General features: G+C 38.1%; 1 long non-coding RNA gene across 11 annotated transcripts in view; it reads left to right on the plus strand.

Moving 5' to 3' along the window:
• Positions 1-25510, plus strand: part of LOC147369964 (uncharacterized) — a 382151-nt gene that overhangs the window by 17679 nt on the left and 338962 nt on the right. Inside the window, exons 3-4 of one of the 11 annotated variants that reach the window (XR_015168245.1) lie at positions 4269-4388; positions 8563-10491. The exons of the other annotated variants lie outside the window; for them this stretch is intronic. This is a non-coding gene — a long non-coding RNA (uncharacterized LOC147369964). Of the gene's footprint in view, positions 1-4268; positions 4389-8562; positions 10492-25510 lie in introns of those variants that run through there. 11 annotated transcript variants of the gene reach the window in all.

A 25510-nucleotide genomic window follows, 5' to 3' on the forward strand; every position in this document is an offset into this window, starting at 1 on the left:
TTTCCATTTAGCCTTTGCTATTCCATCAAGAAACTGGATAACATTCTTCATACTTATTAACCAGTTGCATGATTTTTTTTTTCCCATCAACTGAAAAGAAGGAATTTTTTGAGGCCATTTCCAACTTCTTGGAAACCCTGTGAACTCAGACAAACCAGCCTGACCTGTGGGATGGATCTAACTCCTTTCAAAGGTTCATGACCCCATGAAATATGGCAGAGTTACCTCCAGCTTATCACAGAATTAAAATTTAATATGGGAAATTAAAATTTTAACTTGTAGAATGCATTTCACTTTTGCTCTTTAGGTGCTGCAGACTATCACATAGGCAGTATATGGTTTTACCCTTTCTCTCTTTATTGATTTTTAATTGCTTTTTAATTTTAGTTGAAGGATAGTTGCTTTACAATATTGCCTTGGTTTCTACCATACATCAACATGAATTAGCCATAGGAATACATATGCCCCCTCCCTGTTGAACCTCCCTCCCATCCCCCACCTCTTCACACCTCTCTAGATTGTTATAGAGCTCCAATCTATAGTTGGAGTTATAGTTCCCTGAGTCATATAGTAAGTTTCCATTGGTTGTCTATTTCACCCCTTCTCTTTAATGTTAAGGAAATTGAGGCTTTAAATTACTTACTAATATGGCTAGACTTGTGAATAAACCAATGACCTCTGATATGGGAAAGCTGAGGAATAAATGCCTGGTCTGTCACTATATACTCAGACTTTTTAACCCCTCTGCCTTGGCTTTCCAGGTGGCACTAGTGGGAATGCCAGTGCAGACGATGTAAGAGACAAGGGTTTGATCCCTGGGTCAGGAAGATCCCCTGGGGGAGGGCATGGCAACCCATTTCAGTATTCTTGCCTGGAGAATCCTTGGACAAAAGAGCCTGGGAGGGCTACAGTCAGTGGGGTCACAAAAGAGTCAGACATGACTTGGAAACTAAACAATAACAATAAACTCTTAAAGCATAGAGCCCGGTAATATTGCTTTCATTTATGTCACAACTAAAATGTTTGTGAATAAGAGTCAGATATGACTGTAGCGACTTATTACGGAAGCACGTGTCTTGGCTAGTTCATCTGAAAATAAAGATGCTATTTCATAAAATTATTGTGAATATTAAGACAAGGTAACTTTTTTAAAGAACTTATAATAATGCATATGGCAACCCACTCCAGTCCTCTTGCCTGGAAAATCCCATGGGTGGAGGAGCCTGGTAGGCTGCAGTCCATGGGGTCGCTAAGAGTCAGACACAACTGGGGGACTTCACTTTCACTTTTCACCTTCATGCATTGGAGAAGGAAATGGCAACCCACTCCAGTGTTCTTGCCTGGAGAATCCCAGGGACGGGGAAGCCTGGTGGGCTGCTGTCTCTGGGGTCGCACGGAGTTGGACACGACTGAAGCGATTTAGCAGCAGCAGCACACAATAAGTGCTATAGAAGTTTTTGCAAAATTAATAATTTTAATGCATTCAAAATGTATAAACCATTCCTTTGAAAGATTGCCAACCAGTGGAGTTGCTAGAAATAAACACTTATTCCTTCATTTGATATTAGATACTGTGTTATTAGCTCAACAAATTATGGAACTCTTAGTATTTGCCAGGATTAATGGTAGCTGCTGGAGATCAAGGAGAAAGAAGTGCTGCCCTCAAAGAGTCTATTCTGGTTGAAGAGATTGAAATATCTAAATAAATAATTAAAACACAATGTGATTGGTGCTATGAAATAGTGTCAGAAAGCTATAAATTTCAACTTCAAGGGAGGCCTCACAAAGGAGTTTCAGTAGTTCTTGAAGTTTTAATAGAAATATTTCTAGCAAAGACAGAGGAAAATACATCTTCATTAGCGCAAACAGAAAGGATGGATGAGGCTGCGGCTGCTTTAGCTCTGCTCTAGGCCTTTCTCATTCAGGGAGAGGTTAGAGGATCAGCCCAGTGTGGGGCCTGCCCACTGTCATGCAGAAAGGAAGAGCAAGGGGGTGAGCCCAAGCCTGCAACCACACTTAGAACTTCTGATGTGCTTGTGTCGCACCTCCACATTCTGTGAATCAAAGGAAGGTACATGGTCAGCCCCAAATCACTGAGTAGGGTTCTGTATACTGGATGTTTCTCTCTGGAGTGTAGTAGAGGCCACATGACAATGTGCAGGGATGACAGTCTCCCTGTGGAAGAAAAGAAGTGAATAATTGAACTGTAATATGAACCATCCCATGCATTTAGGAAGCTTGGGGGTGGGGTGGGGTGGATCTTTTGTGGTTGGAGTAAGACCATTTAATTGTAATGAATGGGGAGTAATAAAACAAGAAGGATAAATATTGCTAAATTGCACACTATCTTGTATCTTGCTGAAACGTCTTGACTTTATCCATGATGAGAAATACATTTTTAGAAATATGACCCTGGCCAAAATGTAGAGGAAGGTCTGGATAAGGAGAAAGTGGAGGTATACAGGCTGGTGATGGGAAGAAGCTGACAAATACATGTAGAGGACCTGGGGAAGGTAGAATTGGCAGACAGACCCACTTTGGGAGATGAAGAGTAAGAATGTGAGAAGAAAGTAAGGAGGGGTGCAGCTTGGATGGCTAAGTAATGAGATCGAACGAGCCGGGAAATATGGGGAAAATCAGTCATGATTAGCCAAGAAGGAGAGTCTTCTGTTAAGGTCAAGTTATAAGTCAAGGCAGGTTTCAGAAAATGAAACTTGCGGGCTGACTTCACAGGAAAGCAAGAGCCTGGAGTGAGAGGGATCCCTGGAAAAGCAAATAGGAAATGGCGATGAGAAAGTGAAAATGATATTAAGCAGCATGCCGTGATCAGAAATTTTAAGATAGGTATGGCCATAAAACTGATAGTCAAAGAAGGAAAATGCTGAAAAAGTCAAATATACTTGTCTCAGTGTTCTGGCCCATTTTCTTTATCAATGTTCCATCTCAGTTTAAGAGTACATGGAAATTGAGAATGACATGAATGCAATAAAAGGAACAAGGTATAAAAAGTCTTTTCTAATTAGTTAAACTCAATAAGGTTAAAGGCCAACTAGAAACCAAGTTATATTTGTGAAAGGAGTTTTGAAAATGACAAATGATGAGGAGAAATACTATATACATTTAAAACATCAATTTTTAATTTTTGTACATAGTAATCTCATGATAATTATTTTTTATGCTTTTTTAAAAGTTACTCATTTCATTTTAGGAATGTAGAAATGGTCAAACAAAAATTAGCATCAATAATTAGCACTAGGTCTCTGTACTAAGGCTTCCCAGGTGGCTCAGTGGTAAAGTCTTGTCCTGCCACTGTAGGAGACCTGGGATCAATCTGTGGGTCAGGAAGATACCCTGGAGGAAGAAATGACAACCCACCCCAGTATTCTTGCCCAGAGAATCCGTTCATAGAGGAGCCTGTTGGGCTACAGTTCATGGGGTCACAAAGAGTCAGATACAACTTAGCAACTGAGCATGCACACACTCTGTATTAAGTTAGCCTAAGTGATTATGTGGATCACTTCATGATCAATTTAGTTTATATAGCCAGAGTCAATATTAACATTGTAAATATCACATACTATTCTTGTACAATGCTAACATAAGACAGAATAAAATTTTATAAAGGAAAATATTGTTGTTATAGATTTTAAAATGAGGCTGGTTGTCTAGCTTAGACGGAAAGCAGCAGGTCAGAAAGGTCCTATTGGGTTTAAAACAATCAAGTCAGATTCTCAGCTTAACATTTCCAGAAATTCAGTTTGAAAAGTTACTCAATAACTTCTTAAAGACTGACTCAAGTTTAGTGTGAACTAAAAAAACCCCATCAAACCCTAACTTATAAACCATGATGTTCATTTATTCGTTCACAAAGTATATCGTTTCACTCAAGATTACATGAAAGAAAATTTACCTGAGATAATACTATATCTTGCATGGAAGTAAATAAATAAAATTTAAATAAAATTCTAATCTGAATTGCTATCAGGCTAGACCTGGACAAGATTCCTTTCTGTAGTCTAAAGATAATTTTCTCTACATACCCAATATTGACTGAATTCCTGAGGCCCGCTCTGGATAAAGGCTCTGCCTACAATGCAGGAGACCCAAGTTTGATCCCTGGGTCAGGAAGATCCTCTGGAGAAGGGAATGGCAACCCACTCCAGTACTCTTGCGTGGAAAATCCCATGGATGAAGGATTTTGGGGTTCAAAGAGTCCATGGGGTCGCAAAGAGTCGGACACAACTGAGCGACTTCACTTTCACTTTCAGGAGTTCCAGGACATGGGACCAGGAATCTGATCAGTGTTTCAGATGATTCTGATCCTGAGATAAGTTTCAGAAACATTGGCAAGAGATATCAACACTTGCTCAACTCCGTTTTCAAATATGGTTTGTACAGATTTCTGACTTCTCTTTCCAGATTGTTAAGAATAAAATTCTTACACTTTAATAGTTTATTCTTTAACATTTCTTAGTTGCTATGACTTATCTGAGAAATAGGCTTCAGTTCAGTTCAGTTGCTCAGTCATGTCTGACTCTTTGTGACCCCATGGACTGCAGCACTTCAGGCCTCCCTGTCCATCACCAACTCCCAGAGCTTACTCAAACTCATGTCCAAGGAGTCAGTGATGCCATCCAACCATCTCATTCTCTATCATCCCCTTCTCCTCCTACCTTCAATCTTTCCCAGCATCAGGATCTTTTCCAATGAGGTTGTTCTGCACGGCAGGTGGCCAAAGTATTGGAGTTTCAGCTTCAGCATCAGTCCTTCCAATGAATATTCAGGACTAGTTTCCTTTAGGATGGGCTGGTTGGATCTCCTGCAGTCCAAAGGACTCTCAAGAGTCTCAACACCACAGTTCAAAAGCATCAATTCTTAGGCACTCAATGGCACCCCACTCCAGCACTCTTGCCTGGAAAATCCCATGGACAGAGGAGCCTGGTGGGCTGCTGTCTCTGGCGTCGCACAGAGTTGGACAAGACTCAGCGACTTCACTTTCACTTTTTACTTTCATGCATTGGAGAAGGAAATGGCAACCCACTCCAGTGTTCTTGCCTGGAGAATCCCAGGGATGGGGGAGCCTGGTGGGCTGCCGTCTCTGGGGTCGCGCAGAGTTGGACACGACTGAAGCGACTTAGCAGCAGCAGCAGCATGTTTCTTTATAGCCCAACTCTCATATCCATACATGACTATTGGAAAAACCATAGCTTTGACTAGATGGACCTTTGTTGGCAAAGTAATGTCTCTGCTTTTTAATATGCTGTCTAGGTTGGTCATAACCTTCCTTCCAAGGAGCAAGCGTCTTTTAATTTCATGGCTGCAGTCACCATCGGCAGTGATTTTGGAGTGCAAGAAAATAAATTTTTTCACTGTTTCCATTGTTTCCCTATCTATTGCCACGAAGTGATGGGACTGGACACCATGATCTTAGTTTTCTGAATGTTGAGATTTTAGCCAACACTCTCTTTTTCACTCTCCTCTTTCACTTTCATCAAGAGGCTCTTTAGCTCTTCTTCACTTTATGCTGTAAGGGTGGTGTCATCTGTGGTATTTATATTTCTTTTGGCAATCTTGATCCCAGCTTGTGCTTCATCCAGCCCAGCATTTTTCATGATGTACTCTGCATATAAGTTAAATAAGCAAGGTGGCAATATACAGCCTTGAAGTACTCCTTTCCCAATTTGGAACCAGTCTATTGTTCCACGGCCAGTTCTAACTGTTGCTTCTTGACCTGCATACAGATTTCTCAGGAGGCAGGTAAGGTGGTCTGGTATTCCCATCTCTTTCAGAGTTTTCCACAGTTTGTGATCCACAAAGTCAAAGGCCATGGCATAGTCAATAAAGCAGAAGTAGATGTTTTTCTGGAACTCTCTTGCTTTTTTAATGATCCAGTGGATGTTGGCAGTTTGATCTTTGGTTCCTCTGCCTTTTCTAAACCCATCTTGAACATCTGGAAGTTCATGGTTCACATACTGTTGTAGCCTAGCTTGCAGAATTTTGAGCATTACTCTGCTAGAATATGAGATGAGTATAACTGTGCACCAGTTTGAGTATTATTTGGCATTGGAATGAAAACTGACCTTTTCCAGTCCTGTGGCCACTGCTGAGTTTTCCAAATTTGCTGACACATTGATGGCAGCACTTTCACAGTTTCATCTTTTAGGATTTGAAATAGCTCAACTGGAATTCCATCACCTCCAATAGCTTTGTTCATAGTGATGCTTTCTAAGGCCCACTTGACTTCACATTCTAGGATGTCTAGCTCTAGATGAGTGATCACAACATCTTGATTATCTTGGTTGTGAAGATCTTTCTTGTACAGTTCTTCTGTGTATTCTTGCCACCTCTTTTTAATATCTTCTGCTTCTGTTAGGTCCATACCATTTCTGTCCTCTATTGTGCCCATCTTTGCATTAAATGGTCCTTTGGTATCTCTAATTTTCTTAAAGAGATCTCTAGTCTTTCCCATTCTATTGTTTTCCTCTATATCTTTGCACTGATCACTGAGGAAGGCTTTCTTATCTCACCTTGCTATTCTTTGGAACTCTGCATTCAAATGGGTATATCTTTCTTTTTCTCCTTTGCCTTTAGCTTCTTTTTTTTACTCAGCTTTTTGTAAGGACTCCTTGGACAATCATTTTGAGTTTTTGCATTTCTTTTCCTTGGGGATGATCTTGATCCCTGTCTCCTGTACAATGTCATGAACCTCCATCCATAGTTCTTCATGCACTCTGTCTATCAGATCTAATCCCTTGAATCTATTTGTCACTTCCACTGTATAATCGTAAGGGATTTGATTTAGGTCCTACATTAATCATCTAATGGTTTTTCCTACTTTCTTCAATTTAAGTCTGAATTTGGCAATAAGGTATTCATGATCTAAGCCACAGTCTGCTCTTGGTCTTGTTTTTGCCGACTGTATAAAGCTTCTCCATCTTTGGCTGCAAAGTATATAATCAGTCTGATTTTGGTATTGACCATCTGGTGATGTCCATGTGTAGAGTCTTCTCTTGTGTTGTTGGCAAAGGGTGTTTGCTATGACCAGTGCATTTTCTTGGAAGAACCGTTACCTTTGACCTGCTTTGTTTTGTACTCCAAGGCCAAATTTGTCAAGGTATCTCTTGACTTGAAATGGGCATAGCTTTTGATTTTATAGAAACTTGGTCTCTTTAGTATCATGGTTCCACACCATATAAGGTAAACTATTTTGATGATAAATAGTCTCACTTACGGAGAAGGCGATGGCACCCCACTCCAGTACTCTTGCCTGGAAAATCCCATGGACGGAGGAGCCTGGTGGGCTGCAGTCCATGGGGTTGCGAAGAGTCGGACATGACTGAGCGACTTCACTTTCACTTTTCACTTTCATGCATTGGAGAAGGAAATGGCAACCCACTCCAGTGTTCTTGCCTGGAGAATCCCAGGGACGGCGGGGCCTGGTGGGCTGCCGACTGTGGGGTCACATAGGGTCGGACACGACTGAAGCGACTTAGCAGCAGCAGCAGCAAGGCTCACTTACTTCAGGTGGCTACTAACTACTTTAATTTCACAGGAAGATTTCAAAGGAAAATCTCACCAGTGCCTAAATATAGTTCTTTTCCTTATAGTTTAAAATTTGTTGTTGTTGTTCAGTCACTAAGTTGTGTCTGACTCTTTGTGACCTCTTGGACTATATAGCACACCAGGCTTCCCTCTCCTTCACTATCTCCTGGAGTTTGCTCAGATTCATGTTCATTGAGTCAATGATAGTATCTAACTGTCTCATCCTCTGCCACTCTCTTCTCCTTTTGCCTTCAACCTTTTGCAGCATCAGGGTTTTTTCCAATGTGTTGGCTCTTTGCATCAGATGGCCAAATTATTGGAGCTTCAGTATCAGTCCTTCCTATGAATAATCAGGGTTTATTTCCTTTATGATGGACTGGTTTGATTTCCTTTTAGTCCAAGGGACTGTCAAGAGTTTTCTCAACACCATAGTTCAAAAGGATCAATATCCCACAGAGCCACCCAAGATGTGGCAAACTGCAAATCTGAAATAGCTTGTCCAAAACTTTGCCAATGAATATATTAGAAATTCAGAATGATTTGCATTTTAAAAATTTAATGGACCATTGTCTATATAGTAATTGTATCATACACCAAGCGTGGTTGAAGCTGTGCTCTGTAATAAGTGGAGAAAAGTGTGTGTGTATGTATGTATCTTACTGTTTTTGGTTCAGGTCAGGTTCTCACCAAGTGAGTCTTCCATGTCACGCTTGCGATTAATCCTGTGTGTGTGTGTTTCTACTTTGAAATAACAATGAACAGACCATAAACCTATATAATAGAAATGAGTGAGAGGATTAAGAAAAGTGAAGTGAATGAGTGTATTTATGTCATTCCTTAATCAGATATGGATCCTTATCCTTGTTTTGTGCCAGGTACTGTAATTCTATGTGAAGACGATGGTTATAGTCTTCCTTTTAAAATTGACTTAAGGAATTAATATTGTTAACCTGAAGACAGTATTTGAGAACAGACAGCTATATCTCTTATGAGATGTCTGTTTAATGGTGTATCTTACAGAGTTTGATCAGGATCGATGAACTGAGACTTTTCCTGGAGACTTTTACCTTGATTTCAAAGAGACTGTGGAAACCCAAGGGTTCTGTTACTTGTGCCAAAGCAAGAACAGTGGTGGATTTTGCTGAAACTGCTTATGAATGTCTCCCACTACTGGCACAGCTGAAGTACTGTCTGTCCTTATCCATGTGAGCAGAGAGTAGAAATGAAAATGAAGGCAGGACTTGGCAAAGGTTAAGTTAAGATTTTACTATTAGGCTAGTGCTTTGATCATAAAGATTCAAATGTATCTATCACCGTACATCTGTGAGAATGTATTAAAAGGTTAATGAAGTTTTGTACCTTTTTGGACTTAGAACTAAATTGTCAGGTCAGCAAATATGAAAAATTTTTGTACTGGAGACTATCCTAGGAAATTGGGGGAAAAATGAGATGCCCTTATGATTTATTTCAGAACATCCAGGATCTTCAAACTGTTCTACACAATTTTGAGGCTGTTTCAAAGGAACTATATAGAGCTAATCCTGTTTAAAAAGAAATTGGGAAGGTTCAAGAAAATCCCTTATGTTAGAAATCAGGACAATATTTTTTTCTCCTGTGATTTATATACAATTTATAGACCTTTGAATCAAATATTCACCATTTTAATAATTTCCAAGAGACAACTGCTTCACCGCAGTCTGTAGCATAAGAATCACATCATAAGGCTGCCTATAATTGTCATACTGCCATGGGTTAAATGAGCAGAGCTTGAAGTGTTATTTTTTGAAAAAATTGAAAGGTTGTGGCAGTAATAAAAAGGTTGAATGGTAATGCCTCTAATTGAACAGTAAGGCCTCTTCCCTATTAAGTCACTCTTTCATCTGTCTTTTTAATTATTTCATTATCATTTTGTACTGCAGTTCACAATGAAATGACCATTTGTGTTTAAGTGAAAGCTAATTATTAGGACTGAATTATTGTGCAGTTTATTGATCCCTATGGTGGATTAAGGGCTTTAAGTTCGTCTAGACAGAATAGTTAGCAAAATGACAAAAGGAAACATATAAGACCCTTGGGAAGAATCCCTATGCTCCATAAGCAATTAATGCCTGCCAGGTAATGGAATTTAAGTTTATACTAAATCCAGCAGAGCTTTGACATTTCAACTGCCTTATAAACACATTAGTCTAATGAATTAAGACTTATGAATTGTGTTTAGACACAAGTAGGAATAGTAAGGCCAGTATATTTTCAGCCAGCATTGATTGAATGAAAAATAGATCATTTTCTCTCTGAATCTGATGAAAAATGGAATGTGTTCTTCTTTGTGTTTATCTCTCTTCATTCTGTTCTGTGCTGATGGATGTGTATTAACAATTTCCATTTCCCAGAGAACACTAATCTCCCTTATGGATGTGAAAAGTATGCAGTGATAAACCAAGAAAGGGAAACATACATATATGTGTGTGTATATAGTACTGCTGAGTAAGAAGCCAAATAGCCTATTCATCTCAATCCAGCGCTGGGCAATTTTTAAAGCCATCTGTCATTACAGTGATGAACGAATCCTGGTCTGAGCTGATGATACAACCATTGCTGTTATTTATAAGAGCATGTTCTTGAGTGGGCTTCGAGGAGATTTTACCCAATCCTTTAGTTATGTGACTTTTTTCCCCTAAACTGCTTGGTGTTCAAAACTCTTTTGACAACCCGGAATAAAGGATTTTTGACGGAAAGAAAAGTGCTAAAACTCTATTGATAGCAAAGATTTTGGCAACTACCCTAGGAAACCGTGACTAATTCAGACAGAGATGGTGCCAGTTTTTCAGGTAATCTTTGCTATCTTCATTTTCAGCCTTCCCACAAAAATCTCTTTTAGTGTACCAACCATGATTATTTAGGGATCAGGTAACAGATTTTTAGGTAATATGCTATAAAAATCAGGTACATTTTACCTGCATAGATTTCTCTGAATGAAAAGTTTGTTTTTTGTTTTTTTGTTTTTTTTTTGCTATGAAAGTTGGAACAGTATTGAATGTTTTAAGAACAGACTTCTGTTTTATATATATAAAATCATGTCAAAGACTATTCAATGAAGAGGTACCATACCAGACAGCCAGAGGCACAGTTTAAATATTTAAGTATATTTATACAAAATATGTTTTAGGTACTTATCATATAAGTTTGCATTATATTGAAAGCATTCTTATGCACCAGATATAATCTACTTAGCAATTGCAAAAATGTTTGCTTCCATTATATTTATGAACAATTTTATTGCTTGCATTTGACAGTGGCAAAGTAGCGAGTTTAATAAGCAAGCGTAAGTTTTTATAGCAATGGTTACGGACTTTTATGGTATTTAAACTAGATTAATCAGTGAAGTATGATAAAAGTCGAAGAATTGAACAGACTGTGTGCTCTTAAATATAAAACACTAATGGGGAAATCTTGCACGAGGCGATATTTGTTATTATGAAAATATAATAAAAGGATAATTGGTGGGGTTCTCTTTCTAGGAAAAAGCTGGGTTTTCTTAGCTCAAGAAGTCAAATTAATGCCTAGGGAAATAGGGCATCCTTCTTATATATAGACATGGTGCCACCTACATGAGAGTCGTTTGATTTTTAAAACCTAAAATAAAACTTATGCCTTACATTATGCCATTTTATGGCTGAATTGCAACTATTATCCTATAGAAAATCATACCAAGCGTTTTTTCTAGTTTTATCTTTGTAAAATTGCACATATGCCCCTAGACAGACATATTCAGATGTTGATTTATAATATGTTTGTATGATTGGACGATTTTGTTTTCTGTTTTGAAGAAAAACTGTTCACTTCTAATGAACAAAGTCGTAAATAATTTTTCAGAATGTTTGAAGTTTGAATGCCTCAAGTCTATTGGGGGAGAGGGGTTAAAGTAAAAGTTCAAGCGAAGAGGATTAATTCACTTTATAACAAATGATAGGCATATATGCTTCAAAGTCAATTACATCATGTTCTCTAAACTTAGAAATACTAATACTTGTATTCGTTACCTATTACTGCATAATGTATAGCTTTATTGTCTCAGTTTCTGTGGCTCAGGAATCTGGGAGCTGGGTTTCTCTGTATCAAAGTGAAGTTGCTCAGTTGTGTCCGACTCTTTGAGACTCCATGGACTGTAGCCCACCAGGTTCCTCCGTCCACGGAATTTTCCAGGCAAGAATATTGGAGTGGGTCGCCATTTCCTTCTCCAGGGGATCTTCCCAACCCAGGGATTGAACCGGGGTCTTCTGCATTGCAAGGCAGATGCTTTAACATCTGAGCCACGTGGAAGCCCTCTCTGGATCAAGGAGGATCACAAAGTTTCAGTCAAGCTGCCAAGATGGGATGGCGTCTCACCGAAAACCTTGTTGTCCTTTTCCAAACTCACTCACGTGGCTGTTGTCAGGGTTCAGTTTCTTGATGGCTATTGCCCTCCATTCCTTGCCACATGGGCCTTGCCATAAGGCAGCTCACAAGGCGGCAGCTAGTTTCCCTCAGGCCAAGGGAGGGAGTGCGGAGAAGGCAATGGCACTGCACTCCAGTGCTCTTGCCTGGAAAATCCCATGGACGGAGGACGCTGGTGGGCCGCAGTCTGTGGGGTTGCTAGGAATCGAACATGACTGAATGACTTCACTTTCACTTTTCACTTTTCTGCTCTGGAGAAAGAAATGGCAACCCACTCCAGTGTTCTTGCCTGGAGAATCCCAGGGACGGGGGGAGCCTGGTGGGCTGCCGTCTATGGGGTCGCACAGAGTCGGACATGACTGAAGCGACTTAACAGCAGCAAGGGAGGGAGTGATCACCAAAGATGGAAGCCAGTCATTTCATAACCTAGGATAGCAGGGACATGCCATCATTTCTGCTGTATTCTGACATAGGACTAAGTCAATAAGTCAGACACTTCAGAAATAGAACGGACACGGTTATGCACCCTAGGAGGTGGATATTATCATGGGCTCTTTTAGACATCGCCTCCTATAAAGTTGATGGCCTAGGAAAAGAGAGGAAAGAAAGTGAAGTCACTCAGTCGTATCCGACTCTTTGCAACCCCTTGGACTGTAGCCTACTGGGCTCCTCCATCCATGGGATTTTCCAGGCAAGAGTACTGGAGTGGGGTGCTATTTCCTTTTCCAGAGGATCTTCTGACTCAGGGATCGAACCTGGGTCTCCCACATTATAGGCAGACACTTTATCATCTGAGCCACCAGGGAAGCTTACAAAAGAGAGAAAAGAAACTATTAGAGTAGAATGTTGAGTCACATTAGGAGTGCACACAGAGCACAGAGGACGGCTCTGTTGACAGACTGTGTTACGTCAACTGTCCAGTGGGAAAGATCATCCAAAACAGATGGGAAGAACCAGTATCCAGTGGCGCATGTGGTAGTGGCAAAAAGAGTATTTCTGGTTGAGGGATATGTAAAAAGGCTTGCAGGTAAGTTTACAAGTTGATGCCTACAGCTAGAAGACAGTCTGTAGTAGGAAAGATGGGAATTTAGGCTTATGTTTGTGTTGTTGTTCAGTCACTAAGTCATGTCTGACTCTGGGAGCCCCTGGACTGCTGCACACAAGGCTTCCCTGTTCTTCACTATCTCCCAGAGTTTGCTAAAACTCATGTCCATTGAGTTGGTGATGCCATCCAACCATCTCATCCTCTGTCGTCCCCTTCTCTCCTGTCCTCAATCTTTCCCAGAATCAGGGTTTTTTCCAATGAATCATCTCTTCACATCAGGTGGCCAAAGTATTGGAGCTTCAGCTTCAACATCAATCCTTCCTATGAATATTTAGGGTTGATTTCCTTTAGGATTGGCTGGTTTGATCTTGCTGTCCACAGGACTCTCAAGAGTCTTCTCCAACACCACAGTTCAAAAGCATGAATTCCTAGGCACTCAGTCTTCTTTATGGTCCAACTCTCACATATCCATACATGAATACTAGAAAAACCATAGCTTTGACTAGACGGATCTTTGTTGGTAATGTAATGTCTCTGTTTTTTAATACGCTGTCTAGGTTGGTCATAGCTTTTCTTCCAAGGAACAAGCATCTTTTAATATAAGATGGTATAAGATGATAGTTGATTGATATGATGTATACTCATAGTCCAAGAAGTTGTTTATAAGTAGTTACATTTTATGTTCATTACACACCTTTCTTAAGGGCTTCCCAGGTGTCACTAGTAGAAAAGAACTTGCCCCCCAATTCAGGAGATGTAAGAGTGCAGCTTTGATTCCTGGGTCAGAAAGGTCCCCTAAAGTAGGGCACAGCAACCCACTCTAGTATTCTTGTCTGGAGAATCCCATGGACAGAGGAGCCTGGTGGGCTACAGTCCTTAGGGTCGCAAAGAGTCGTACGTGACTGAAGCAACTGAGCATCACACACACATCTTCCTTACAGACTTTCCATCTATTTATTCCTATAGGAACCGCAGTAACTTTATCCAACTTCATAATGTGTATATTAAAAAAAAAAATGTGATAGGGTTCTAAAGACCTGAGCCTTAGAAGAGCATCCAGGTGTGACACGCTGGCAACTTTGATTAGAAGTTTCAAGTATGCATAAATGACCCTTGGATAATAGGCAAACTAAAATGCACCCACCACTTTTCCTAGATTCTCCAAATCCAGAAATAATAAATTATATATTAATACATTCCCAGACAACTACTAATTCACTGGTAAATTGTGCCTGATAGTATGTCTTGGCCTTAGATGATGCCTGCAATAGAGTCAAAGCCAAGCGATGCTGTGTTGTCAAGTAAGGATAACAGAACTGACCTCAGATCTTCATTTCCTCATAGCTCAGAGGTTATGCATTGTTTTTTGTGTACTTGCAGAGTATTTTGCCAGTTGACTAACTCTGTTATCAAGATGGGAGTATGTGAGCCTTACAAAAGGATGAACTAACTTTCTACAGAAAATACTGTGAATGGTGTCTCTGTATCAAACCAGAACTGGCTAAACTTCTGGGTTAGAAGTATCTTATATCATTGAGTCACCTCTCTAACATGCATACAAAATGACATACACACTAAAGCTATGACCAACCTAGACAGCATATTAAAAAGCAGAGACATTCCTTTGCCAACAAAGGTCCATTTAGTCAAAGCTGTGGTTTTTCCAGTAGTCATGTATGGATGTGAGAGTTGGACCATAAAGAAAGCTGAGCGCTGAAGAATTGATGCTTTTGAACTGTGGTGTTGTAGAAGACTCTTGAGAGTCCCTTGGTTTGTAAGGAGTTCCAACCAGTCCATCCTAAAGGAAATCAGTCCTGCATATTCATTCGAAGGACTGATGCTGAAGCTGCAATTCCAGTATTTGGCCACCTGATGTGAAGAACTGACTCATTTGAAAAGACCCTGATGATGGGAAAGATTGAAGGCAGGAGAAGGGGATGACGGAGGATGAGATGGTTGGATGGCATCACCAACTGGATGGACATGAGTTTGAGTAAGCTCCGGGAGTTGTTGATTGACAGGGAAGCCTGGCATGCTGCAGTCCATTTGGTCACAAAGAGTTGTATATGACTGAGTGACTGAACTGAACTGACTGAAGCTCAGTTTAACAATGAACCTAGTATTTGTTGGGAAATTTACACTGAATTCATAAAATGTCTTTAATTGTAGCATAGATAGTGAAAAAAATATATACTAGTAGTTGAGCATTAAGATTTTATTTTCTTCAGGAAAAACTGAAACTTCCTAAATATTTGCTCAAACAACTAGCAAGCACATAGGATTGCATGTTTTATAGTGCTGTAGGAGAAAATGGAAATATACTATAGGTGTTAATCCTAGACTAGAGTTAGATAGACATCATGGATTTAAATCTTGGTTTCATTGCTGGAAAATTTCTAGAAAGTACCAACTTCTCTAAGACTCAGTGTGATCATTGGGGAAAAAAAATTGAAATGATAATGATGCTATTTCACAAGGAGGTTCTGCAGTTTAAATGAGTAAGCTACTGAAAAAGAGTTAATAAATGCAATGCCTAAATATTAAAGGCACTTAATATATTTTAGCTATTCTTATTAAATTTCCTTTCAAAAATCATTCTTATTTGGCTTTATTTTCTGATTTTGTTTTTATCCTTTTTATTTATTAAATAACAGAAAGCTTAGTATAACTTACAGAAGCAAAACATGAGAAATTGTACTTAAGATCAATTTGATGATTTGATCATCAGAGACCACTATAAGTATTCATATTATTCATTTGCTTATTCATTAAATCAGTATTGGGTGTTTTTTATATTTTACCACTAAATAAGGCACTGGGGCTACAATCCCTGCCCTCATGGAGTGTACAATCTACTGTGAAATAAAGATGCTAATTATGTAAACAAACGCAAAAACTGGAACTGATGTGCTGATTATAGAACTTGTTGCACTCACAGTAAGAACATGATATTACACGCTGGGAGTAAGAGGGAGTAAGTGTCAGTCAGCCTATGATTTTGCTGATAATAATAATGTATAACCCTGTATACGAGACAGCAAAAGACACTGATGTATAGAACAGTCTATGGACTCTGTGGGAGAGGGAGAGGGTGGGAAGATTTGGGAGAGTGACATTGAAACATGTAGAATATCATGTAAGAAACGAGTTGCCAGTCCAGGTTCGATGCGCGATACTGGATGCTTGGGGCTGGTGCACTGGGACGACCCAGAGGGATGGTGTGGGGAGGGAGGAGGGAGGAGGGTTCAGGATGGGGAACACATGTATGCCTGTGGTGGATTCATTTTGATATTTGGCAAAACTAATACGATTATGTAAAGTTTAAAAATAAAATAAAATTTAAAAGAAAAAAAAACATGCCTCTTTATTTGCATGTATGGTTAAGTAATATGCATTAATCATCTAGCTTAGTGACTAGTGAATAATCAGAACCTAATCTATTTTATATAGCCATAATTGTGTGCATATTTACAGGTATTATTAAAAAGGAATCATTGTTTGGGGCCATAAGCAATGTTAATACCAATATGCTACCCAATATACATCAAAATAAATTTTTGCTACTGAGAGAAAGAGTAACATTCAGTGAGATGTCATACCTAACTATAATAGGGGTTAGTTGTGTTTTTGATGAGACTGTTGTTCTAACACTCAATATAAAACTTCACATATCTTAGTGAATATCAGAATTGTAGACCCTTAAAATGTACTTACTCCAAATTTTCTCCAGTGCCTAAAATCTCTATTTTACATCTGGAAAATAGTTTCACTATACTTTGGAACACTCTTTTGACCCTTAATTATGTTATAATCAATAATTTAAACTCAATTGGTTCAGACTATATTGAACACTCACTCTGTTCACAAAACTTCTTTGAAAGTTTTAAACTTCATGATATGATAATTTGGTGAATTTTCAAGACCAGTTTAGCCTAGTAGCATACAGAGCATGTAAGTGCCCAGATGAGTAAACCATTAGCTTCTAATATAAGAAGAGGCAATTTTGAAAGACAGTTTGCTAAATCTATTTACTAATATTTCAAGTTAAATCTAAATGCACACATTTGATAATGAAAAAGTCAGTGGAGTGATCACTCTTACCTACATTTGCTATTTAGTAGTTTTATAGAACCACATTTTCTCTTAGAATAGTGGAAAACACTGTAAATTGATTAAATTAGTGCACTGATTAATTTTTAATAAGATTGCCTTGAGTGAATAGTTAATAAAACCTAAGAAACAGTTGTACTATGAACCTATGGATTATAAAAGAGAAATAATCTTCTCTGGTATGTTTTATATTTTGGAAAAAGTATAACTAGAAAGGTTTGGGTTTTAGAAACTGTGAGATAATATTAGACATATTAACAATGTATTTTTATCATGAGAAATTTAACTTCAGAATTCTAACTATAAGCCAAAATTGGAGGAAATAAACATGAAAATGGATGCATTTTCAGGGTACTTCAGACTCATGTGAGATACAAGCATTCTATTATGTAAGCATGTTAGATGCCTATATAATAATCTAAAGGTCTCTGATAAAGTCTCCTTTTCTTTAAAACAAATGATCAAATCCTTCCATAATTTACTTTGATTGATCATCTTCATTCCTGAATTTCCTAAGAAGGGGTCACTTCTGGTATCTCTGTAACTGTGCTGAGGCATTAATCCTTATTAAATATCTAGCTTGAGTAATTTGTTACCCCTTCTTGTAAGTACTAATTTATTATCCATGGAATGATTAACAGATTTGTTGACCCATTCTAAGAGCTTCCTCAGATTATAATTAAATGTATTTAGAATCTGTACCTCAGACTGAAATAATTTGAAGATGTAGACTAAGACATTAAAATCACATAATTAGAGTTTGAAAGAAGCAGAAGGGGCAGGGACATTGAGGAAAACTGGGTTACATCAGGCTGTGGCACTTTATCTGATAACAGTTGATTATGGAATTTGCTATACTCGTATTAGGTCTCCCCTAGGTGGCTCAGAATCCACTTGCAATGCAGGAGACCTGGGTTCAATCCCTGGTCAGGAAGAGCCCCTGGAAAAGGGAATACTCATATTAAGAATGTGATATTACATGCTAGGAGGGGGAATTTTTTTTTTCAAATACGCTGATGAGCTTTGAGATATAAAGTGAGATTCAGAGAAAACAGTGTGAGATGTTGGCAACTTGGAAAAGTGGGGACAGAGATAAAGGCCCCCCAAAAGAAAGAGGACATAAATATAAAACAGATACTGAAGAACTGAGAAACCAATGATGAAGAAACAGCAAAATGAATACATTATAAATTTGCATGTGGCAAATTCTGTGCATAAAACCTGTTTCACTGCAAATGGAGAAGCACAGCCTGCTGCCACTGCTGCTAAGTTGCTTCATTCGTGTCCGACTCTGTGCGACCCCATAGATGGCAGCCCACCAGGCTCCCCCGTCCGTGGGATTCTCCAGGCAAGAACACTGGAGTGGGTTGCCATTTCCTTCTCCAAGGCATGAAAGTGAAAAGTGAAAGTGAAATCGCTCAGTCGTGTCCGACTCTTCGCGACCCCATGGACTGCAGCCTACCAGGCTCCTCTGTCCATGGGATTTTCCAGGCGAGAGTACTGGAGTGGGGTGCCATTGCCTTCTCCACCTATAAGAAGGAAAAGGCTTAATTGTTTAGCCCATACATGCTAAGTTGTTTCTCTCTGTGATCCTATGGACCATAGCCCGCCAGGATCCTCTGTCCTGAAAATTAAAGATAAACTTAGTAGGCATGTTCTAACAAAATGTTTTTTAAAGCATGCATATCCAAGAAGATAACTATTACTCAAACAACTTGTTAACACACACACCAATTTTGATAAGTAGATATTAAACTAGTATTTTAAACTATTGAGCTAATTTGTAGTTTAATTCTATTATATTTTATTCATTGCACTAAAAATTTATCAGACTATCTCTAAACTAAAAAATTTTTGGCACCACTTCTGCATCTTCTGCTATCAAGAAACTTCCTTCCTTATGTAAGAACTTACAGCACACACATGAATTGAGATACTTCTCAATATGTGTGACTTGATAAGAGAACTTGGCTGGTCTGTACCCAAAAGAAAATTTCAGGCTCCCCCTAAGAGCTTTGAGAATTAGAGTTAAGTTTATTGAAAGAAGGTAAATCTGAAAAAAAAAAAAAAAAAGCAGGGGGTGGGCTTTAAAAAATGTTATAAGGCTGCATATTTCTGAGTGAGAACTTGTGTGTATGACAAGTGTCAAAGGAAATTTATTTGAAAGGGTATTTTTTTTTTTTTTTGTCATTTAACAGTGTCTACAGGTAAAGCATTTTGTGTTATAAATTTAATTGGCTTAGATTATACATTTTCTACCTACACGATCAATGCAGAAAAATGGAACTCTACCAATTCAGCCTAAAATGAGTCTGTTTATTTTAATCTCTCTAAAGTGTTTTTAGCTATAACCACCTAAGGTCTTTGTCTCTTCTACCACACTTGTATAAGTCTGTGTGAATTTTTGAAGTTTATTTCATGATTATTTGTCTTTTTCCTTTTTCTTTGTCCTTTTCCCTTTCATGATTATTCTCCTTTTTCTGTTTTGATATTGATATCTTTTCCATTTTCTTTGAAATGTTCTAGCTTATTTAAATAGACTTATGGCTAATATGTTATCACAACACTATAAATCAAACCTTAATATGTGGCCACGACTCCTTTAAATTTTTATTGTGTTTTCCTCCTCTAATTACTTTATTTGCTTCTGATTAAAAAAAAAAAATCCTTGGGTAATGTTCTATTTTAGACTTGCCTTCTGGTTCAGATGGTAGAGTCTGCCTAAATGCAGGAGACCCAGGTTCAGTTCCTGGGTCAGGAAGATCCCCTGGAGAAGGGAGTAGCAACCCAGTCTAGTATCCTTGCCTGGAACATTCCATGGGAGGAGGAGCCTGGTGGGCTACATTCGGTGGGGTCCCAAGAGTCTTCATGACTGAGCGACTAACACCTTCACTTTCATGTTCTATTTTACTGTTTTCTTTTACCCAAAGATAGAAAATTTGATCAAACATATCATTTTCTTTATGGGCTTCCCATAGGTGGCACTACTGGTAAAGAACATGCATGCCAATGCAGGAGACATAAGAAGCATGGGTTTGATTCCTGAGTCAGGAAGATCTGGAGAAGGGCAAGGCAACCCACTCTAGTATTCCATGGGGTCTTAAAGAGTCAGACACAACTGAAGTGACTTAGCAGCAGCACATCATTTTATTTAGTCTATTGTTTTTCCTTTTTAAAACTTCTGGTTCTTTCTTAGCACTCCTTTCCCCTGTTCTCATTTCTAGAATAGAAATATATGTTCATTTACATTTACTCTTCTATATTTATTTACAAATGTTATGAATTTTTTACATCATGTTTGAACTCTCTGCAATATTTGTTATACTTAGAAAACTGTTCTAATGACTTAACCTTGAACATAACAATTACAAGGAGTTAACTTTTATAATAATTGATACATTGTTTTAGTTTATTTGAACAGCATATAATTATACCTTTGAATTGAATTTGACTAACATTTTCATTACCATAACTTATAAACTTAAATTTGTTTCACATTTTTATTTTTTACTGAAAAAAAAATACATTTAATTAACTTATATGCAGTGTACATCATAAGAAACACTGGGCTGGATGAAGCACAATCTGGAATCAAGATTTCGGGAGGAAATATCAATAACCTCAGATATACAGATGACACCAGCCTTGTAGCAAAAAGCAAAGAAAAACTAAAGAGCCTCTTGATGAAACTGAAAGAGGAGAGTGAAAAAGCTGGCTTAAAACTTAACATTCAGAAAACTAAGATCATGGCCTCTGGTCCCATCAGTTCAGTTCAGTCACTCAGTCGTGTTTGACTCTTTGCAACCCCATGAACCACAGCAATGTTTCAAAGGATGGAACAGTAATTGTGTACAGTGTTTACAAAGTATTGAAAAAAAAAAGAGATTGATGAAATACCTAAATAAAATATTAATAAGAATTTCAGCATATTAAATAATCATGACCAAGTTATTGCAGGAATATAAGCATAGCTTAATATTAGGAAATCAATATACTTCACATATTAATTCTTAAATCTTACCACCTCCATTAATGCTAAAAAGGCATTCAATAAAATCTAATATGTAGTCATGATTTTTAAAGATTGAAAAAAAAAACAGTTAATGGGAGATAAATCAATGAATATTTCCTTAATACGGTAAAGTATATGTCAGTACAGTTCAGTCACTCAGTCGTATCCGGCTCTTTGCAACCCCATGAATCGCAGCACGCCAGGCCTCCCTGTCCATCACCAACTCCTGGAGTTCACTCAGACTCATGTCCATCGTGTCAGTGATGCCATCCAGCCATCTCATCCTCTGTCGTCCCCTTCTCCTCCTGCCCCCAATCCCTCCCAGCATCAGGGTCTTTTCTAATGAGTCAACTCTTCGAATCAGGTGGCCAAAGTACTGGAGTTTCAGCTTTAGCATCATTCCTTCCAAAGAAATCCCAGGGCTGATCTCCTTCAGAATGGACTGGTTGGATCTCCTTGCAGTCCAAGGGACTCTCAAGAGTCTTCTCCAACACCACAGTTCAAAAGCATCAATTCTTCCGTGCTCAGCTTTCTTCACAGTCCAACTCTCACATTCATACATGACCACTGGAAAAACCATAGCCTTGACTAGACGGACCTTTGTTGGCAAAGTAATGTCTCTGCTTTTGAATATGCTATCTAGGTTGGTCGTAAGTTTCCTTCCAAGAAGTAAGCCTCTTTTAATTTCATGGCTGCAGTTGCCATCTGCAGTGATTTTGGAGCCCCCAAAAATAAAATCTGACACTGTTTCCCCATCTATTTCCCATGAAGTGATGGGACCAGATGCCATGATAGTATATGTACCTCATTCTAAAAGTCAGCATCTTTTTAAAATTAGGAAACATTTTTCCACTAGAGTCAAGAAAAATGAAAGTACACATAATGTCTCTTATATGATTTTATTGGAGATACCATAGGTGTTAGTAAACGCAGTCAGGGAAAAGAAGTTGTGAGACATGAGCACTGGAAAAGGAGGTTTCTCTGGATTGGTATGAGACATATTAGTGCACCTGATGAAAAATCAGGAGAAACAATCGCACGAAGAATTTACTGGGAGTAACAGGATACAAAATTAATATATTAAAGCTAATACCCTTCAGATAGAAGGTGAAAAAGTGAAATTTCTTGGGCTCCAAAATCACTGAAACCATATAATTAAGAAAATGTTTTCTCCTTTGAAGGAAAGCTATGACACATCTAGATTGCATATTAAAAAGCAGAGATAAAACTCTGCTGACAAAGGTCCATATAGTCAAAGCTATGCTTTTTCCAGTAGTTATGTATAGATGTGAGAATTGGACCATGAAGAAAGCTGAATGCCGAAGATTTGATGCTTTTGAACTGTGTGCTGGAGGAGACTCTTGAGAGTCCCTTGGACTGCAAGGAGATCCAGCCAGTCAGTCCTAAAGGAAATCGATTGGGAGGACTGATGCTGAAGCTGGAGCTCCAATATCTTGGCCACATGATGCAAAGAGACCACACATTGGAAAAGACCTTGATGCTGGAACTACTGAGGACAGAAGGAGAAGGGGGCAACTGAGGATGAGAGTGTTGGATAGCATCACTGATTCAATGGACATGAGTTTGAGCAAACTCTGGGAGATAGTGAAGGACAGAGAATCCTGCCTTGCTGCAATCCACAGGGTTGCAAAGAGTCAGACACAAGTTAGTCACTGAACAACAATAAAGCATACTGTAACTCGCTAGAAAACCCAATGAAAGAAGATTTCAAAGGAATGTAAATAGGGAAACCACAAAATCTGGAAATTTCAAATATACCTGCACATCACAATAATCAACCTTAATAAACAGACATAAGTGTTCTAAGAATGATTCTACATCATGAGAGATTAGGTCTAAAGTTAGTATATAAATCAAATGCAATCTCAGTAAAAATTTCTATAGAAATATATTCAAGACCAGATAGGAAAACTCTGAAAGTAGGAAAAAAGGTAAAGGATAACTCTGCCAGATATTACAACATAATATGTAAAATTGCTATTAAATCAGTGTTAAAGCTGTGCATTTTGGCACATGATTAGATAGACCAATGAAGTAGAATGGAAATCTAGATGTAGATCCTAAAATAGAAAGTGAAATATGGTATATGTGGCTTCTAAAATAAGTGTGCATGTGGTGGGGGCAATACAGACTTAAAAATCTGAGGTGTCTGGCTAGCCATTTAGTAAAATATAAATGGGTCAGAAATCTATATTTAAAATAAAAACTATGGATTTACTAGTGTAAAATGAGGATGAATTGCTTTATAATCTCAGAACATGAAAAACCTTTCTAATGTGATTCCAGATTCAGAATCGGTAACAGAACTAATTACTAAATTCAAATATATTTTTAAAGTCTGTGTGTATGGGGTAAGAGAAGCTCCATAAAGCAAATTTAAAGTGACTAACTAGAGTAAAATATTACCAGCTTTTTTCTTAAAGAGATAATCTCCAAATATCTTTCAAAAAGAGAAAAGACCCAAATTAATTAATTAAATGGAAATAAATATGAGGATTAATTCAAAGGAAAGGCAAATTACCCATAACTGTATAAATATATGTTTAACCTCACTTGCGTGAAGTCAAATTTAAATCAAGATTACACTGAAATACTGCTGCTTACTAGCAGAGAGGAAAATGTTTGATAGTTTGACCGTATACTCCGTCAGCAAAGCTTTGCAGCACAATCATTCTCGTGTACTATTGATAAGCATGAAAAATCCTACAAATCCATGAGAGGATTATTTGGCAGGATCAGAAAAAAATGACAATTTTCTCTTTGACCCAGAAATTCCACTGATTGAAGTCCACCCTAAAGGTAGATCTTCACAAATATGAAGTGACATACAAACAAAGTTTGTCATGTAGGTTCTTTGTAACAGCAGAAGAGTGGACATGAAATTTCCATCAAAACGGGGCTGCGGTATACTTTCAGTGAGCCTATTTGATAAGCTTATTTGTATAAATTCAGTTTTTTTGAGATCAGGAAATCTGTCTCTCTCACTGTGCATTGTGATGCTTCTACTCCTTCCTCTGGAAAACTAATAATCTTCTTAGATATGATTTTGTGCCTTCTTTTTACGTGTTATCTTAGTTTTTAATCTCTCTCTCTCTGCATTCTGGATAAGTGTCTCAAATTTATCCTCCATACCACTGACTTGATTTTCTGTAATCAAATCCAATTGGGACTACCTCCAATGTGGATTTTTATTATGCCACTCTTTTATGCTGCCAGCACCCTTTCCATCTTAACTCAGTTTTATCCTTAAGGCTTCTTGCTTCTGCTTCCTATAATTCATTTCCTCTTGCATTATTTTGAGGACAACAAGCTGCTGCTTGATTTTTTTTTTTAAGTATATATTTTTCCTGTGAAGGTTATTTCAAAGTTATTTTTTCCCTTGACTATTAAGTGTAATTTCCTTTTTCTTCACACTGAGGTTGTAATTCATAGATGTATTTTTATTTGTCTTAAGTGGGCAGAGTGTTTACCCTCAGGGTATGATCCCATGTCTCACAGCTCCCATCACTATTTAGTTGATGGTAGGTGGTGTATCCTCTTATATCTCAGCCTGAAGCATCACCCTGAGCTTGATTTGCAATTCGTAAAGTAGTCCTGTAAACTGAGGTTCCATCATCTGCTGCTTCAGCGCTAAACTTCTCCTGTTCCAATATTCATTTACTGTTGGAAGTCTTCTTTGAATATAATAATGCTAAATCCTTACTTCTTCCCCAGTGCTGCTCCTTGCTTTTTTTTTTTTTTTAAGTTCTATACTTCTGAATATAACGTTTGGATCAACATAATTCTACTTAGGTATAAGAGGGAGAGAAGCCAATACTTGTTGGAGGTAGCGCTATTCACAGTATTTTGAATTTTTGTGCATATCCTGTCTTATTGGGGGACGCCATTTTGGTCCAGAGTGTGAATTGTTTTATGTATAGTACAGGAATGTATCATGAACTAATAAGCAGAAATCATACCCAGAGTTAAGCCCATAGCCTTTCTTTGGCTCCCTTTGAATCCTGAGTACTTTAATTGGTGATCAGTAGGAGAAATATTATGCATTTCTTATGTACCATCATTTTAACCCTGAAGCATTTTCTAAAGTTTTCTTCTTTTTTCAACGAAAGGTGCTATCCAGAGATATCTTCCTTGAGCTCAGACAGAATAACTTTTAAAAATTAGCCCCTCTATAATAATTTTGTATATAATAGTCTTTGCATCCCTTTCTTCATTCCTTCCATTTATCCTTCTTCATTTTAAATAAATAGAGATCAATACAAACATTGTGTTTAAAAACTTTTCCTTGATTTCCAAATTTGTTAATCTGGGTAGATCTTCATTTGAAGATTGTGTTATATAGCCCC

This window comes from Bos grunniens, chromosome 7 (genome assembly GCF_055505025.1).
Source record: "Bos grunniens cultivar Pamir isolate PY7600 chromosome 7, Bosgru_T2T1.0, whole genome shotgun sequence".
NCBI lineage: Eukaryota > Metazoa > Chordata > Mammalia > Artiodactyla > Bovidae > Bos > Bos grunniens.